Source organism: Microcebus murinus, chromosome 3 (assembly GCF_040939455.1).
Source record: "Microcebus murinus isolate Inina chromosome 3, M.murinus_Inina_mat1.0, whole genome shotgun sequence".
Classification (NCBI taxonomy): domain Eukaryota; kingdom Metazoa; phylum Chordata; class Mammalia; order Primates; family Cheirogaleidae; genus Microcebus; species Microcebus murinus.
This window is the reverse complement of record NC_134106.1, coordinates 48,156,303-48,161,564: the sequence shown is the minus strand read 5'-3', so window position 1 is coordinate 48,161,564 and position 5,262 is coordinate 48,156,303.

The window sequence follows — 5,262 nt, the reverse complement described above, 5'->3', positions numbered from 1 at the left end:
AGAGGAAAAAATGCTTAAAAAAATGAAACTATTTTTTTATCCAGCTGATCTGGAAACTAATGTAACAATTCATTTTCCTGATGCTTCCTTTTCATTCACCATTGCTTTCTAGGATATTTCAAAAACACTATGGTAGTCCCTGCCTTATTATTAGCCTGTTTAATAAATAAGTCTCTTACTTAAAACTTCAGGACTACCTTTCCTATTCCTTTCTATCCTTGAATTTCTCTTGCATGTTCCCTCTTCTTAATGTAAGCATTTCACAGTGGGGGCCACCTTCCCAAAGCTTCAGTCTCAACTTCTCCCTGAGTCTTCCCTGGTGTTCAAGGACAGTATCTGTAACAGCAGCCGGTCAAAGGGAAAGGAAGGAGGAAGTGATGTGACACTTCAGTGGGCCTGTTTTCCTCTCCTCCCACCCCAACTTTGGCTGGAATTCACATAAAAGGACTTCAAGCCACACTCCACCTTCTACGTGCTATGTGACTTAATGTAATCACTTCGCATGTTTGAACCTCTAGCTTTTGTTTGATTGTTTGTTTGTTTGTTTGTTGGCCAAATGAGGCTATAAACTCCAGATCAACCTACCCTAGGTTGAGGCTGCTGAGAAGTCTTTTGAATTAAAAGCACATGGAGGGAGGGGGGAGGGGGGCGGGTATATACATACATAATGAGTGAGATGCACACCATCTAGGGGATGGTCATGATGGAGACTCAGACTTTTGGGGGGAGGGGAGGAAATGGGCATTTATTAAAACCTTAAAATCTGTACCCCCATAATATGCCGAAATAAAAAAAAAAAGGAAAAAAAAAAAGCACATGGAAACTGTCCGGTACTTCGAAAAGTTAAAAGATGTCTATTAAATATTTTATTTTAAAAGGTGCAGGATGATCAAGTGGAAAGGCCTGAAAGCAGAGACCTGGTTTTGAGTCTCGACAGTGCTACTTGCTGGCTGCAGATGCTTGAGCACATCATCCTGCCTCTTTGCACCCCGATTTCCTCCTCTGTAAAAGGAGTAATAATGATATTAACTCATCTACTTAAATTCTATTTCAAGGATTGAGAAAACGATTTCAGAAGTCTTTTGTAAAATATAAATAGTATGCAATAGTTCATAGTTGTTGTCCATGGAGGACTATATTTCACCAAACTGACTCTATGGAAACTGTGTTTAATATGTACTGTCCTAGTTCTTGTTACATAAAGTACAAGCTATTCTTCCTTAGTGAAAAGCGATGATTCCCAAGGAACAAGCAGCCGGTCTTTTTACTGAAACATACATCACTTTAAAAACTGAATTTCACTTATGAACTTAACATTGCAGAGTATGATTCTGTGATTATTAAATTAGCAAGTCAGTGGATTGCTAGTAGAGAGTAAAATAATTTTTAGGTTTGACAAAGAATCTCTCCTTGACCAAAGTCTACTTGGGCTTTTCTAAGCTCTCTTCTCAACTTAGGCCTTGACTTTTGGACTTCCATGTTGTCTCTGCATTCTCGAATTTTAGCAAGAATCCTGCTACATCAGTTCAGTCATCCTTAATATCTGATCAGACTTCTTCTCCTCCACCATGCCCCAGTCTGATCACCCTGGCCTGCCTTCAGCAAGAATCCTGCCCCATCAGCTTGGCCAGAATCTGCCCTTTACTCCTGTTATTTCCTTTTAGTAAAATTTTCCATCCACTGATATTAACCCCTCACCCCTGCTCCTTGGCTATAAATTCGCACTTCTCCTATACTAGGAGTTGCACTCAATCTGTCTTTCCCTTTGCAAAACCCCATTGCAGGGGTTCCTACACCTATCTCAATGGTCCTGAATACCCTCTTGAATAAAGTCTGATTTATTATTCTTTAACAGGTTTCTGTGGTTTGACAGATATTTGATGATTTTAAAAAGAGTTAAAAATAAAACTGACATAAGGATAATAATGGTCCGTTAGGGGAAAGGTAGGAGTTGTGACCTGGGTGCTAAAGGAGTGAAAGGCAGCTTCCAGCATGTTAGGAATGCTCTTTTCTTGACCAGAATGAAAGCTGCATGAATATTCACTTGAAAATATTCATGAAAGCTGTGCTGTATGTTTTTATATATTTTTTCTGATTGTGTGATATAATTTAAGATTTAAAAGTCTTAAAAATTAAAAAAGAAAAATGTAACTGACAATTTTGATAACTTTCCAAATTTACAATCTTCCATGGAAAATAGAGATTCAGGCTGGGTGCAGTGGCTCACGCCTGTAATCTCAGCACTTTGGGAGACCAAGGCTGGAGGATGGGCTTGAGGCCAGGAGTTCGAGATCACCTTGGGCAATATACTGAGACGCCATCTCTATGAAAAAATTAAAAAGTAGCTGGGTGTGGAGCATGCATTCAAGGCTGCAGTGAGCTGTGGGCACACCACTGCACTGTAACCTGGGAGATAGAGGATGATCAGAAAGAAAAGAAAGAAAGAGAGAAAAAGAGAGAGAGAGAGAGAAAGAAAGAAAGAAGAAAGAAAAGAAAGAAAGAAAGAAAGAAAGAAAGAGAAAAAGAAAGAAAGAAGAAAGAAAGAAAGAAAGAAAGAAAGAAAGAAAGAAAGAAAGAAAGAAAGAAAGAAAGAAAGAAAGAAAGAAAAAAGAGATTCAATGGTTCTTTTACATTTTTTCATTTATTTTAATGGTAAAAAAATTATTCACACAATTCTCACAAACATTGAATTATGTATGAATGTGAAGAAACATTCAATGGTATATATGCCATGTGTGTCAATGATGCCATGATGTACAATTATTCATATTTGCACATAATATCTTGTACCAACCGATTCCTCAGAGCTGATATTTCTATATGACTGAACATGTGGAGTATAGGATAATTACTTCCCATACATTTTGAAGATTTAGGAAGATAAATAATTTTGACCACGCCCTAGAATTTTGAAAATTCTACTTTTTCCTTTAAAAAAAAGCCAAAACAAAAATCATACTATTTTCTTCTTGCTGCCACCTCCTACCCAGGAAAACCTTTCAACTCAAATGTTAAAATTATAATAAGAATATTTTATTGTGAAGTAAGATCCGGATTCTGCTAGACTGTCTGAATTTAAATACCACATGCCCTGTTTATTAGCTAGGTGACTTTGCACAGTTGTGTCTCAGTTTCTTCATCTCATAAATGGCTATAGTGATAGTCCCTATTTCATATGGTTGTTGTGATTTAATACATGCTAAGTGGCTGTAACAGTGCCTCACACACAAGTAGGAAAATGCTTAACCAGTACTCTAAAAAGGAAAGCTTCCTTTTAGTCTAATCCTGCTCTTCTGAAACCCAGGAATTCTTCTCATTTAATCAAGTTTCTCACGGACTTCAAGTTATTAGTCTGCTTATGACTAGATTCTGCTAAGCATTATTTTGTTTTGTCTTCTGGCATTTTCTCTGGTTACTTGCTACCTACAGCAGACTTCACAACGTATTTTCCTTTCATTATATCAAACCTAAGACATTTTTGTGTGGATGACTCCATTAAAATAGTGTTTTTCTGACTTTGAAAGACCAAAGGCTTCTCATTCATCATCATTCCATTTCCACCTCACCCCCTCCTTTGGCAGCATGAGCTGACATTCAGTTCTAAAGTTCTCTTTTACCAGCCAGCCTCATGCCACACAAATAATTGCCTTTAGAACGATCTAGAAAACATTTCAAACTATTTAGAATAAACCACTTTATAGCCAGGTTGATTTGTTTGGTTTTTTTGGTAGAAATGGGGAAAAGAAGGAAAGATTAGATGACTAAGTGTACTCAGGAATTTAACTATACTCCTACATTCATTCAGATGATACTAATCATAGACTGTGATTGCCAGGAGGAACCTAACAAACTGTACCAGTTCTCGGTTACATACAAGGACACTGAATTTCAGCCAGGACACATCCTTACGCAAAGCATTCAGGAATCAGTACAGACTGGCACCAGGTTTCATGCCTCCTGGCCTAGTGTTCTTTCTTTCCTTTATCTCATGATGTCTCTCAGCCAAAGTGTATATTCTGTGATATCTCGGAGGAAAAGTAATTAAGAATAACTGTCCACACAGCTGAACAACAAAGATAAATGGCTTTTATACATCATCAAGGTAAAATCTGGTGGAAATACCACTTCCATCATCAGCTGTTCAGATAATTAATTTATTAGAGTGCTTAAAGCATAATCACATGCATCCAATACTTCCCACCACCCTAGGAGAAAACGCCACACTTTCTTTTGCCGAAGGCCATGCCCAAAGTACGTAAAGCAGTCTTTTCTTTAAACACTGACTTACATTCTTAAACAAACCACTCAACAATTACTGAGACATTATTAAGTGCTTGGTGCTGGGAAATACCAAGATAAAAGACCTCAAACTGGGTAAATAACAACACTAAACTGGGTTGAGCTCAGTAATACAGGTATGCCTGGGATGCTTAGGGGGCCTAGAGGAGAGGTTCAGAAAAATCTTTTGGAATATACAAGGCAAGCTAAGTTTTAAAGAAAAAATAAATGTTACATATCAGGCAGTGGGGAAATGGCAGTTGAAGGACTAAATAGATACTAATAATAGCAATAACAGCTACTTTATATTGAGCACTTGCCTTTCTCTATTTTACCCATTTCAACTATCATGTCAGGCAGATACTATAACATTCCCCTTTTATAGTTGGGACAAGCATGGTCCAGACAGGTGAGGTAATCTGCCCAATGTCACAAAAAGCCTGGACTTGATTTACAACTGTCCTACATTCTACCACTCAAGGCCAAGTGAGAGGACAGGCACAGTGCTCATTTAAGGACAGGCCAGTTGTCTGAATTGCAGAAACATAATTTCTTATTAAAGGCTGATGGAATGGGCAAAAAGGAGGTCTTGATCTACATTCTCTGCCATGCCACAGTGCTTGGTGCTTGGCTCTGTCCTGGCAGTGATGGGATGTATGCGCTAGAGAATTTACCACGGGAGAGGCATAATCGGATCTATAATTAGATAGGTCCTTCTGGAAAACACAAAGGGGATAAATTGGAGGTGGTGAGAATGGAGACAAGGAGACCGCTTACGGGACATGATTCTGTGGTATGGTGAGAGAGATGGGAGAATTATCTGGCAGTCAGTTGAGTACATAGGTTTGATCCTCAAAAGAGAATATAGGTTTGAAGTTTTTGGAATGAGATGCAGGGTATGGAAGGGAAGGTTATTATGTGAATGAGAATAGCCAGGCAACAGCTTTAAGGGAGAAGCAGAACAAAGAAATGGCAATTTAAGAG